At 48.3% G+C, this 14,141-nt stretch overlaps 1 protein-coding gene across 2 annotated transcripts in view; it reads left to right on the top strand.

Moving 5' to 3' along the window:
* Window positions 1–14,141, top strand: part of EBAG9 (estrogen receptor binding site associated antigen 9) — a 47,289-nt gene that overhangs the window by 207 nt on the left and 32,941 nt on the right. Inside the window, exon 1 of one of the 2 annotated variants that reach the window (XM_030553711.1) lies at window positions 94–252. The exons of the other annotated variant lie outside the window; for it this stretch is intronic. The gene's annotated coding sequence lies outside the window, so the exon portion shown is untranslated. Of the gene's footprint in view, window positions 1–93; window positions 253–14,141 lie in introns of those variants that run through there. 2 annotated transcript variants of the gene reach the window in all.

Below are 14,141 nucleotides of genomic sequence, written 5' to 3' on the forward strand. Positions count from 1 at the left end.
CCCGCCTTCAGCTCGCACCGGTTGGAGGAGCCTGGGGAAGGGGCGTGGTCGGAAGGGGCGGGACAGTCGCCGGTGACAGGAGGCCGAGGTGGCGGGCACAGGGGGACATGGCAGCGGCGCAGGAGCGCGCGCCTAGCTTTGAATGAGGGGCGCTCGCGCTTGGAGAGGGAAGCGGCTCTGGGTGCGGCAGCGCGCGGCCGCCTCGGCTCCAGCTGCCTGGCGCCCCCCGGAGCCTCCTCCCCTTCTGGGCAGGTGAGTTAGAGAACGCGCTGCGCGCGCAGCCTCCCCGGTTCCGTGGCCGTCGCTGCCTCGGGCTCTTCCGGGTCCGTTGGCGGGGGCGCCCGGCTCGCGTGCCCCGTTCAGCCCCTAGGCCCGTCTCTTCGTTGAGGGGGGCAGGGTTGCTGGTCTCTTATTAGCCCCTCCCCTTAACGGCTACGGCCTTCGGGCAGCTCCATGCAACGGCGAACGTGCCATTTGTTGGGCTGGGGGCAGCAGGGCTGGGAACCCCCCTCACACGCAGACGTCTGCTCAGCATCCCTAGTGCCAGCCTGGCACAGCCCGGGGGGCAGGCTGGACCCCTGTGCCAAGCACAGCCCGTGGACTAGTGGGGGTGCTTAGGTCTGTGGCCCACAGCAGGGCTCCAACTGGCATAGCCAGGGGTCTTGGACGGAGAGACAAGGGAGCGCGTGGACCTCAAGGTGTTTAGTTGCCACCACCCACTTGAGTGTCTTTATTTCTGCCTGTTGGGCTTTGTTCTGGTCTCCTTTCCTGTGCCACCCGCAAACTCTGGCATCGGTTGTTGCATAGTGAATGTTGACGGTAAACTACAGTGATGATGAGGGTGCAGACTTTACACCCCAGTTAAATAAAGTGGGATAGAAGGGACCACCCCTCTTGCAGCTTTTGTTTCAGGCTGTCTCTTTGCCAATGTAGGAAGACAGTCATTTTTCCGTATATAATCATTTTCTGTTTCACATGTTTCCTTCCCAACCATGTCAACTGGAGAACTTAATATATTTATTGGTTTAAAGAAGGCTTTGATTCTGGAGAGTCTGGATATGGGCCACAGAGCTCAAGTGATATGATGTGGCTGCTGGATCAGGTGTTTGATACTTCTGTAGAATCATAGAGCTGGAAGGGCTCTCGAGGTCATTTAGTCCAACCCTCTATGCCGGTGGTTCCCAAACTTTAACAACCTATGAACCCCTTTCACTAAAATGTCAAGTCTTGTGAACCCCCTCCTAAAGATGAATGTTTCCAGGGATTTTCTCCTTTACGTACTATCAATTATAAAAGCGGTGATCTTGGAAATATAAAATTTGTTTTTATGATGGATCAAGGAGTAATGGTCTCAAGTTGCAGTAGGGGAGTTTAGGTTGGATGTTAGGAAAAACTTTTTCATTAGGCGGTGCTGAAGCACTGAAATGGGTTACCTAGGGAGGTTGTTGGAATCTCTTTCCTTAGAGGTTTTTAAGGTCAGGTTTGACAAAGCCCTGGCTGGGTTGATTTAGTTGGGATTGGTCCTGGTTTGAGCAGGGGGTTGGGCTAGATGACCTCCTGAGGTCCCTTCCAACCCTGATATTCTGTGATTCTATGACATGCTTATTACATGTTATTTATTAGTTATTATTTATCATTACATATTTTTGTTACATTATGAAAACGGCAACATTTTTCTAGGATCTCACTTTCGTAGTGTTGCCGGCAGATAACTGCCTGAGGCCAAGCAACAGCGGGGGGGTCCGTCGCCTGGTGTGCCGCGCCAATGAACACACCAGGGTGGAGAAGCAAACCAAGTTTATTTGAGATCTCAAAGCGGTGCAGGGAGATTGACTCAGATCAAGCACACCTAAAACAAGCAGTCTGTTCCTTTATATCCATGAGAACTTTTCTCACTGACTAGCAATCCCCCGTTTCCCATCCCTCCTCCTCCTTCCTCCCCCTGTAGCAATTACGTAAGCGCAGGTGCATTAAGTAATCTTGGCCGCGGCAGCTCGTTAGTAAGTTTTCCTTCTGCAAGTTATCTTGTCCTTCTGCTAAAGGTGCACAGGCCTCATTATTTCTGCTTTAGACCAGTTAGAACTGTTGCAACTGATAACGGCTGTTACACCTGGCCTTTTAGGTCGATTAAAGTTCAACCATGGAGGGACTCTTGTCTGCTGAGGCCTAAAACCAGGAAGGCTCCATACTCTTGTGGCCTTTTACCCTCCCGAGTTACGTAGGGTTATGCTTAGTGACACCAACAACTCCCTCCTTTGAGAATACTCAACAAACTTTTGGCTGAGTGTTCTCACATTTAAAGGATAACATGTGATTAAGCTCTAGGGAGCTGGAGTGCTTTACAGCAAGCAAGCAAGAGAAGAGTAACAATACACAACACCACACCAGTGAGCAGGAGGTGAACAATGCCTTCCCCTAGTTCTCCCAGGTTGAGTAACCAGCCCCAGAGGGAATCAGAAAGAGTAGGTTTCCTTTCCTGGGCCTTCCACTGTTCAAAAGCCTGTTTGGCTGACAGGATGTGCTTGTTAATATCCTGTGCGCTTTCTGGGACATAAGTACAGCATTCATCCCCTATAAGGGCGCACACCCAGCCCTGGGAAGCCACACTTCCACCCAGGAAGTGTCCAAGTATGTCTCCATGATCACAGATCAGATGGTATTCCTGATGCGTCTGTAAGGGCAGTGGGCCAAGTCTGGTACTCAAGATCACTCCGAATGGCCATCAGCTGGTCAGTTAGGAAATCGCGAATTCCTAAACATACTAGATCCCACTGCAATGCCTTCCCAGCCTCAGTTATATTTAATACCATCTTTTCTTGGTGTAGTACTATAATACACCTGTTATTTAACTATTTTCAGGTACTGTCAAAAGGCATTTCCATTAATAGCATACATTATTAGTCACTGGAATGGTTTCAATACGGGTAAAATTTCTAGTAGCAGAACAAACTCTTTGGGTACTTGTTATTTAAAATCCAATTAGAGAGAGATATATATGCTGAAGGATTTATCCAAAACACAGGGCGCAGCCTGTAGAATAAACCCCAAAATCCAATTAATACCACATTCCCAAACATGGGTCCCACAAATGTCCTCCCACCAGTGTATAATTCTTTGTTTCTTCACCAGGGTCAGTTCTTAATGTCCTTTCTAGTCAGGAATTCCTGGACTTTGGCAATTTCAGTGGAGCGAGTGTTTCTTCTTCTTTCCCAAAACAGTCGTGGTGCAGCATCCTTGTACTTTTTCCCTACTGTCCAGAAGGCACAGTGGAGCTAGAAGGTGAAATAGGCTAATCATCAGTAGGAGAATTCTCCCGAGGTGGAGGGGTCTTTTTGCAGTGAGAATCTTGGGACCAAGCAGTCAGCCTTTGGCACTTCACAGCGGTGTTGGTAGGTAGCAGGACTTAATAAGGGCCTTTCCAGCATGGAGCCAAGGCAGTCTTTTGTCGGTGGACCTTTACATCAATCCCGTCTCCTGGTTCCAAGGAGTGGCAGGGCTGCTAAGGTCTTTGGGTAGCCCTTCTTTACCTGTGAGAAAAGAAACTTAACACATTTCATTAGTGCCTGGCAATGTTTTTCAGATCTCATAGCTGTGTGGGCAAATTCAAGCCCTCCTTTTCCTAGTTGTTAGCGAAGTCTTAACTGTGAGCAGTGTCCTTGAATAGAGTCAGTGTCTTATCTATAGCCTGAGCTTGCTAGCTAATTTTTTTTTTCCCCGTTAACTCATTCTGTGCTTTGTCCTTTTTCCCTTCTTGGCTTCTTTTAACCTGCAAAGGAAACTTCCACTTTTTACTTATACACCTTTTTCCCAACAATGAAGACATAAACATTGTCATTATACAGTAATTAGTCTTATTATTTAATATATGCCACACACACCCTTTTACTAAAATAACCTTATTACAGAGCTTTGGAGCAACAAGCCAGGACAAGCACACCCACTTTGAGGAGTTAACTCAATACAACCTCTAGTCCAATAGTCTTCCACCATCCCCAGCCCTCTGGCTAGAAATCTGAGGTAGCCAGAAAGATCCCATGTACAATATGAGGAGTGGGTTAACTTTTCATGTCTTTGCTTTCAAAGACTGTTGGTATGCAAATTTTAACAACAATTTTTGCAATTAACAGTTTGGCCAATGAAATTTATTTTTCTTGAGGAAATGCATTAGACTTTAGTATATCACATTCTCCTGATTTATCCAAACACTTTGTATTCCAAGTTGAACAAAACAAATATCTGCATTTTAATTTAACCTTTTTGTTTGATTTTAAACTAGACTATTTTATAAAAATATTAAACACAAAAATTCCGGCCACAAGACAAACACGACAAGACAGAACATAGAACACAAAACATAATTTCTATTGTGCCAGTAAATGCATGGTATGTTGAATGCTGTTCAGCTGGCATCAGTTTTCTCTGATTATCTGAAAGACGAAAAAAACAAGAGGTCTATCCACCCTTTCTGCGCAGACAATCATCACTTCAAATATACAAATACTCTTGTTGGCTTCAGGCAAAACAGAGGAATTACCCCATAGTTTCTTGTATTTGTTTCATAGGCAGCCCAGGTTTTTAATTACATAACACTGTATACATTCTTCAGCTAATTCAACTAAATTGTTCATAGCCACACCAAATGATTGCAATCCAATAACTTCTTTGCCTGAATTTATTTACAAACATTTCACAGACACCAAAAACTTTTTTTTTCTTTAGCATTTTTACAAAGTTCAACTGCCGTTTTCTCCAGCAACTACAGAGTTAACTTCTCACTCTCCCTTAAATCACTTGCTTGTCTCCCAACAGCCACTTTTATCAACTTAAATCACCATTCCAAGTAAGTCCTGGGTATTTGAAATCTCCATGCTTACACTTACTGACTCCTTCCTTCCACTACACCCTTAAAGTTTTCCAACCTGCTTTCCAATCTCTCTCTCTCTCTCTCTGTTGCCTGCCTGCCTGGGCCCGATCCTGCTTTTCTTGCTGAACCGTCCCTTCCATGGGCACCAACTTGTTCCACTACCAGTTTAGCTAGGAGGGTGGGCTTCTCATCTAGCTCCCACCCCTCCTGGTCTCTTCCCTTAAACATTCTTACTCACAAGACTCCCCGAGTCCTCCTTCATGAGGCTTGCCACCTGGACAAAAACACATGGCCCATTGGGCAAAGGCCATTTACTTAACATATAATTTAAAGGACTATTTTTAGAGGGTTTACCCAGAGACTCATTCATCTGTTTGACACTTAAACAGAAAAGAGAATTACACAGAGAGCAGAGGGAATTACAGTCTAAGCCAGACTTTCCCACTTCTATACACTGACCGCTACAGGGGACAGGACAGAAGGATCTCAATTCGACCTCAGAGCTTTCTCGCACGCATGGCTTCCACTCCAAGGAATTACGAACGAGGGGTTCAGTTCCGCCCACACTCCTAACGTCCAAATGAAGAGAGCAGGAAAACAACAGTAACCGGTTAAACAGAACAGAACCAGAACCAGATAGCGTTTTCTTATCCTATTAGGACTCACTTTTACTCATGCAGTTCTCAACATATAACACCAACAGTACCAAGCAAAGCAAACACAAAATAACAAGGGTAAAACAAATAGATGGTGTAAATTCTGCAGAGCTCCCCCCTTCTTAATTGCTCACCAAACTGTGACAAATTTCTGTTACCAATCTATCCCTCATGTCAGGTGATCAGGCTGACACTACAGGATCGTTGGGGGAAGATAAAGAAAACACACCATATAACTGTATTTTAAAGCTTCATTAATAAAATAATAAAACAACAACGGAGAGTGTTGGGAACGCTCCCTCATCACTCAGGAAAACATTAATGCCCCAAGCCCCTTTCATACCCACACACGTACGTCCAGACTGGCCACTTCTGTGTATAATGTTCAGAGAAGGGGGAGAGGTGGACTGGAGATTATCCTGTATACAGCTTGTCCAGAATTTCTAACATGCTTCCTCTCTTTGGAGGGCTGTTCTCTTGCACCCTGGAATCTTCTGCAGCGTCTCTTTCAGAGATTCCAGTCCAGGTCAGCTGCCTGCGGCGTCTTCACTGTCACCAAGCCACACCGGCTCCGGGGTCACAAAGGCACACTGTTGGATCTTACTGGACAGTTAAGCTTTGCAAATGTAATCTTAGTTCTGTAACTTGTATTGCCTTTGGTTCGCCTCTGTCTATATTTTTTTCCTTCACAGCCAGCTGGGGCCGAAAGCAGTTTTTCTTTGTACTTAGCATAGTCTGCTTTGATTCTGGACCTTGAACGCAGAGCAATCCCCCCCTTCCATCCCTGGGCCAAGATGATTTTTAAATTAACCCATTCCTTTCCTCAATAGACAAATTTGCTCACCCTGTGTCAGGGCTTTTTGGTGATTAAACGCTCCTCTTAGATGTATGATCTTATCTAGATTGAAGTACCTTCTAGTGGGCATTGTTTAGATGGATTTTCACGCGTGTAAATATTCCATTTCTCTAAATACCTGCAGGTTGTTGAACCATAATGTACGTACATGTAATATGCTGGGGTACCCTAGGGGGTGAGGTGGAATGTTTAGACTGCCCCCCCCCACCCATTTTCCACTTACACACACAGGGAGGGTGCCCTGTCCGCGCTAGCGGCTCATAAACTAAGGATTTTTCCATACAGGGTACTCACACAGGAGAGGCTAACGAGGATGGCCACGACCCTCCTACACCTCCCTTCAGCAAAGAGCGTCGGCTAGTCTCTCGGAGACGGCGCCACTTACTCTGATTGCATCCAGTGAGATGATCAGACTGTCAGTAGCCCACACGGAAAGGAAAGGGGAAGGGAAGATGGGTACACACACTCCTAGACCCAGGCAGCTTCCTCACCGGACGATGCCAGGCCAAGTCAGCCCACCATGGGTCGGACCTCCTAAAGATCCACTAGTTACCGGGCTTGCGTTAGAGTAGTCCTGGTCACGAGCTTTTGCTTCACAGGGTACTCTGGGCGTCTTCCGGTAACAGTCACTCACACTGGCCCCCAGTACCATTCTGCATCTGATCTTGCTTTTTAGCTACAACAGGGAGAGAGTGCACTAGGACATAGGGTCTCCCTTTTCTAGACAGGTCCCTCCTTTGTCCCTGCACTATCCCTAACCTGCTTTTTGGATCCTTGCACTCTGCCAGACAGAGGGAAGAACTGGAGCTACAGTGGGGTATTTTTACAAGAGTTCTCCATACAAACAGCTTCAGAAGCTACCCATTTACTGACAAAACAGGAGTAATTGGAGGATCATGTTACAATTAAGTGATCCTTCCGGTGGCCACCTTTCTGGTCCTCTAGTTGATATTGAGGCCAGTCTACTATACGGAACTTTTTAGTTTGCTTTTAGTTAGTGGATCTGATCCAAGCACTTCTCAATTCGCTAGAATGCATTCTAAGGGTGTACACCGTGCCCTGCCTGTACTCTGTCCCTGCCCCATATCCTAGGGTGACACTGGGCGTCCCCAGGTCATAACAGGCAAAAATCCAGACCACTGGACTGTTCCTACCTTATCCAAGGGACCGGTTCCTCACCGTCGCCCTCAACTGCTTCTCCACTACTCAAGCGCGTTGCACCGTTGTGCCCTCTGGGGTCAGTCGAACTGCGTCTCAGCCGAGGCCCCCGGTGAAGTCACCGGTGCGCGCTGGGCGTCGGTCGTCGCCGCAATCCGTCGACCACCAGAAGGGATCCAGGCAAGGCTAATTTTAGCCTCAATGCCCCACGTTGGGCGCCAAGAACTGTTGCCGGCAGATAACTGCCTGAGGCCAAGCAACAGCGGGGGGGTCCGTCGCCTGGTGTGCCGCGCCAATGAACACACCAGGGTGGAGAAGCAAACCAAGTTTATTTGAGATCTCAAAGCGGTGCAGGGAGATTGACTCAGATCAAGCACACCTAAAACAAGCAGTCTGTTCCTTTATATCCATGAGAACTTTTCTCACTGACTAGCAATCCCCCGTTTCCCATCCCTCCTCCTCCTTCCTCCCCCTGTAGCAATTACGTAAGCGCAGGTGCATTAAGTAATCTTGGCCGCGGCAGCTCGTTAGTAAGTTTTCCTTCTGCAAGTTATCTTGTCCTTCTGCTAAAGGTGCACAGGCCTCATTATTTCTGCTTTAGACCAGTTAGAACTGTTGCAACTGATAACGGCTGTTACACCTGGCCTTTTAGGTCGATTAAAGTTCAAACATGGAGGGACTCTTGTCTGCTGAGGCCTAAAACCAGGAAGGCTCCATACTCTTGTGGCCTTTTACCCTCCCGAGTTACGTAGGGTTATGCTTAGTGACACCAACAGTAGCTTGTATCACTTTGACTAAGCCTGTTATGAAACCTGGCTCCTATGTTTCATCAAGGAGTATCAGATGTGAAACAGCATGAAGGTATTTAAGAAGCCAACTCAAAGAGTTCCTGCTACACAAGCATGCAGGTCTTGAGCAGTCCAGGCAAACAACACACTTTACAACAAAGCTTATACTTGTTCTTCATAATAATTTTAAAAACAGTACTATTTAACTTTAAAAACAGCAAAAAAAAAAACCTGCCTCCCTTTCCATTTCTTATAAGAAGTCTTGAAGTTTAAATCTCCTCAGTGTGATAGATAGGCTTGCTTTGATCTGCTTAGCTCTTGGAAGTCCGGGGGCTCTGGGTTGCTGGCCCCATGCTGCCCGGTGTTCCTAGGGACAGTTCTGTCCGCCATTAGGGAATTTTTTCCTGAGAACCCCCTGTAACATTTTGCAGACCTCCAGGGGTTCACAAACCTCAGTTTGGGAATCACTGCTCTATGCTGAGGCATGACCAAAGGTAGACCATCCCTAATGAGTGTTTGTCCAAACAATGCTCAGAAACCTTCAGTGTTTTGAATTCTACAACCTCCCTTGGAAGCCTATTCCAATGCTTAATATTTTCTTAATATTTAACCCAAATCTTCCTTGTTACAGATTAAGCTAATTATTTCTTGTCTGACCTTCAGTGGACATGGAGAACAATTGATCACCATCCTTTTAATGCTCTCAGTTTCTCCCCTCAGTCTTTTTTTCCCCCTGAAGACTAAACATGACCAGGTTTTTTTTTTTAACCTTTCCTCAGAGGTCAGATTTTCTAAATCTAAATCTTACTGCTTTCCTCTGCATTCTCTCCAGTTTGTCCACAAATTTCTTAGTGTGGTGCCCAATATTGGACACAGTACTCCAGCTGAGGCCTCACTAGCACCAAGCAGAGTTGAATAATTACCTCCCATGTCTTACGTACAGCACTCCTGTTAATACTCCTCCAGAATATTAACCTTTTTTGCAACTGCATCATGTTGTTGACTTGTGTTCAATTTGTGATCCACTATAACCACCAGAGCCTTTTCTGCCTAGCCAGCTATTCCCCTTCTTGTATTTCAGCAGTGGATTTTTTTCTCTCCCTAATTATAGTACTTTGCAGTTATCTTTGTTGAATTTCATTGTGTTGATTACAGCCCAATTATCTAATTTATTCAGGCCATTTTGAATTCTGATCCTGTCCTCCAAAGTGCTTGAAACCCATTTATTGTCATCTTCAAATTTTATAAGTATTCTCTCCACTCATCATCCAACTCATTAATGAAAATATTGACTAGTGACTGTTCCCTGCGATACATCCTCCCAGTTTGACAGCAAAGCATTGATAACTACTTTTTGAGCATGTTTTTTTAACCAGTTGTGCATCTACCTTAGTAATGTCATCTAACATAAAAATGGCCATACCAATGGTCCATCTAGCCTAGTATCCTGTCTTGCAACAGTGGCCAATGGCAGATGCTTCAGAGCAGTGGTCTCCAACTTTTTTTGCCTGGCAGGCACCAGACAACGAGCCACGGAGGACCATGGCAGCAGACAGGCATCTGCCGAAATTCCGCTGACAAGCGGCAACGTCAGTAGGCGTCGGCGCCGAAATGCCTCTGACAAACGGCATCATGCAGAGGCATCGCCGCCGAAATACCGCCGAAAATCAGCTTGGTTGAGGAAGGGGCATAGTGAGGTCAGGGGGCAGGGGCTTGCCCCACTCCTCCCTTCTGGCACTCCTGAGTCAGGCTTCCCCACTCCACCTGCCCGGCATTCCAGCTGGGAAGCAGGCAAGCCCCAGTCCAGGATCCACGGCAGGAGCACCAGGTGCGCTGAATGGGGCAAGCCAAACAACCTTACAATGGAACATTGCCTGACTTTAAATGAGTATGTTCTCTAATAGATCAGCAACCTAATAATGAATAATGTTAACCGGGACAACTAAATTAGGACTTGCTGTAGGGGAATGTAGTGAGGTGGTTACCCTACTCCTGCCCTGAAGAGCTTAAAACAGCCCTGGAAGAGGGCAGGGCAGGGGAAAAGCTGGGCTGATTGGCAGAGCAGCCACAGCTGGGCCATACCCCAATCAGGCCACAGTTGGCCTGTATAAAAAGGCTGTGAGCCAGAGGCCAAGAGGAGTCTCTCTCCGGGCTGGGAGAGAGCAGGGCCGGGCTGCCTGCAGAAAGGGTACTGGAAGTGAAGCAGGGCTGGGGAGAGCCAGAGGAGCAGGGGAGCTCCAGGCTGGCAACTCCTCAGGCTGCAGGGCCTGGTCCAAGACCCATAGAGGTACTGGGAGGTAGAGGAAGGCAGCAGGTCTGAACCTCCTTGCCTATGATGAGTGGCTTTTACACTGCAGTCTGCCTCAGAGAGCCTGGGCTTGATGCTGACTGGCAGGAGCCCAGACTGAGGCAAGGTGGGGATTAGAGGGTTGGGGTTCCCCAGTGAGGGGAGACCCATAGGCAGAGTGTGGGGGTATTGCCACTGGGCAGCACCACAGATAAAAGGGCACCGGGGTCCAAGAGGGACGCAGGGCCAGCAGATAGCGAAACACTGGCCAGCAGAGGGCACTCTGTGCTGGAAAAAGCTAATTCCCTGAGAGACCAGCAGGAGGCACGCAGGGCTGAATCCTCCGTACTTACAGGAAACTGAACCCAGACCTCATGAGTCCCAATCCAGTGCTCTAACCACAAGATCAATTCTCTTCACTCTTCCCATTGCTACTAAGCAACGTTAAGATACGAGGATTCCTCCTACCGTGGAGCTGTCCCATCATATTGCTCTATCTAGTAGATGTCTGATAATTCTCTAAATCTTTTCCCCTCTTCCTGGAAAGGAGAATGAGCACTTTCTATCTCCCCTAATATGCCTGATATTATATAAAAACTAAATGTGTATTCAAGGCAGGAAACATCAAAGTTAATACTGCTTGAGCATATGAATCCATAGAACAGTTGCAGAAGGGAAGAATTTCCATTGTTAACACTGTAAGAAAATGCATCAAGTAATTAGTTTAAAGGAAATTCTATAAATAACCCAAGGCTTTTAATACCTGCTGTTTTTCCATCTACACAAACTGATTGGCAAGCAGCCTCCCCACCAAGAGCAAGTAAGCAAGTATTTCTCTGGCCTCGTCCAGACTAGGGGAGGAAAATCGATCTTAGATACACAACTTCAGCTACGTGAATAACGTAGCTGAAGTCGAATATCTAAGATCGAATTACTCACCCGTCCAGACGGCGCGGGATCGATGTCCGCGGCTCTCCGTGTCGATTCTGGAACTCCGGGTTGATGGAGTTCCGGAATGGATGTAAGCACGCTCGGGGATCGATATATCGCGTCTAGACTAGACGCGATATATCGATCCCCGAGCAATCGATTTTAACCCGCCGATACGGCGGGGTAGTCTGGACGTGGGCTCTGTTATGTGCACCTGCAGACTGTCCCTGAATGGGATGCCTGACTAAAGAACCAGCCCTTACTAATCAAATATAACCCAGGAGTCAGCTTTGTTATACAAAAATGTATTACAGTGCATGGTGATATTAGACTCATAGACTCATAGGTCAGAAGGGACCAATATGATCATCTAGTCTGACCTCCTGCACAAGGCAGGCCACAGAACCCCACCCATCCAATTTTATAACAACCCCTAACCCAGGACAGAGTTATTGAAATCCTCAAAATTGGTTTGAAGACCTCAAGCTGCAGAGAAACCACCAGCAAGCGACCCGTGCCCCACGCTGCAGGGGAAGGCGAAAAACCTCCAGGGCCCCTGCCAATCCGCCCTGGAGGAAAATTCCTTCCCGACCCCAAATATGGCGATCAGCTAAACCCTGAGGGACTATTTTGAAAAAATCTAATTGGCAGTATAAAGTCACTGTCAGAAATACCATTTTAATGTTTATCATGGGCTTGTCTACATCAGAAAGTTGCAGCGCTGGTGAGGGAGTTACAGCGCTGCAACTTTGAAGGTGTACACATCTGCAGGGCACCACCAGCGCTGCAACTCCCTGTTTGCAGCGCTGGCCGTACTCCCGTTTTGTCTCGGGTGTAGAGGATCCAGCGCTGGTGATCCAGCGCTGGTAATCCAATGTAGACAGTTACCAGCGCTTTTCTTGACCTCCGTGGAAGGAGGAAGCCTCTGGTAATCAAGCTGGTTTCCTTTCCCGGTTTGCTCTCTCGGTCCCGGAGCCACCCAGCAAACCGCAGGGAAGGAGACCTGCTTGCTCGGGGTTCCGGGACCGAGAGAGCAAACCAGGAAAGGAGACCAGCTTCGCCGCGGTTTGCTCTCGCGTTCCCGGAGCCACCCAGCAAACCGCAGGGAAGGAGACCTGCTTGCTCGGGGTTCCGGGACCGAGAGAGCAAACCGGGAACGCCGCGGTTTGCTCTCTCGGTCCCGGAGCCACCCAGCAAACCGCAGGGAAGGAGACCTGCTTGCTCGGGGTTCCGGGACCGAGAGAGCAAACCGGGAAAGGAAACCAGCTTCGCCGTGGTTTGCTCTCTCGGTCCCGGAACCCCGAGCAAGCAGGTCTCCTTCCCTGCGGTTTGCTGGGTGGCTCCGGGACCGAGAGAGCAAACCGCGGCGTTCCCGGTTTGCTCTCTCGGTCCCGGAACCCCGAGCAAGCAGGTCTCCTTCCCTGCGGTTTGCTGGGTGGCTCCGGGACCGAGAGAGCAAACCGCGGCGAAGCTGGTTTCCTTTCCCGGTTTGCTCTCTCGGTCCCGGAACCCCGAGCAAGCAGGTCTCCTTCCCTGCGGTTTGCTGGGTGGCTCCGGGACCTAGAGAGCAAACCGCGGCGTTCCCGGTTTGCTCTCTCGGTCCCGGAACCCCGAGCAAGCAGGTCTCCTTCCCTGCGGTTTGCTGGGTGGCTCCGGGACCGAGAGAGCAAACCGCGGCGTTCCCGGTTTGCTCTCTCGGTCCCGGAACCCCGAGCAAGCAGGTCTCCTTCCCTGCGGTTTGCTGGGTGGCTCCGGGACCGAGAGAGCAAACCGCGGCGAAGCTGGTTTCCTTTCCCGGTTTGCTCTCTCGGTCCCGGAACCCCGAGCAAGCAGGTCTCCTTCCCTGCGGTTTGCTGGGTGGCTCCGGGACCTAGAGAGCAAACCGCGGCGTTCCCGGTTTGCTCTCTCGGTCCCGGAACCCCGAGCAAGCAGGTCTCCTTCCCTGCGGTTTGCTGGGTGGCTCCGGGACCGAGAGAGCAAACCGCGGCGAAGCTGGTTTCCTTTCCCGGTTTGCTCTCTCGGTCCCGGAACCCCCCTTGAAGCCGCCCAACAGCGCTGCAGTGTGGCCACATCTAACACCACTTGCAGCGCTGGTTGCTGTAAGTGTGGCCACTCTGCAGCGCTGGCCCTATACAGCTGTACTAATACAGCTGTAACAACCAGCGCTGCAAAATTTTAGATGTAGACATGGCCCATGTTAACCTTCACTTTCCTGCAGTAATAATAGTTGCTGTTGTCGTTTCTGTTGCTAGAACTCTGCATTGGTTTGGCTCTTAGAGCTGCTGAGGGAATGGGAATTATTGTAACTCGGAATGGTGATTGGACTGAAAAATGAATGGGAAAAGAGGAAAACAAAAGATTATTAAGGTCTTCTATTTTCAGTGGCTCATTTGGAACACGATCAGTTCTGACACAACTGTTGTCTTTGTATCGTGGCAGTGCTCTCAGCCTCTCCTTTCAAGCAGGAAGTGATGCAAAGGTTGTGTATGGCTATACAAAAAAGCCCCCACTACAATTTTGAATGTTAACATTACACTTTTTGGGAAGGAAGTAGAACAGACAAATTGGATGTTGTCAAGGGAGAGACTCACTAGTAATGTCG

This window comes from Gopherus evgoodei, chromosome 2 (genome assembly GCF_007399415.2).
Source record: "Gopherus evgoodei ecotype Sinaloan lineage chromosome 2, rGopEvg1_v1.p, whole genome shotgun sequence".
Taxonomy (NCBI): domain Eukaryota; kingdom Metazoa; phylum Chordata; order Testudines; family Testudinidae; genus Gopherus; species Gopherus evgoodei.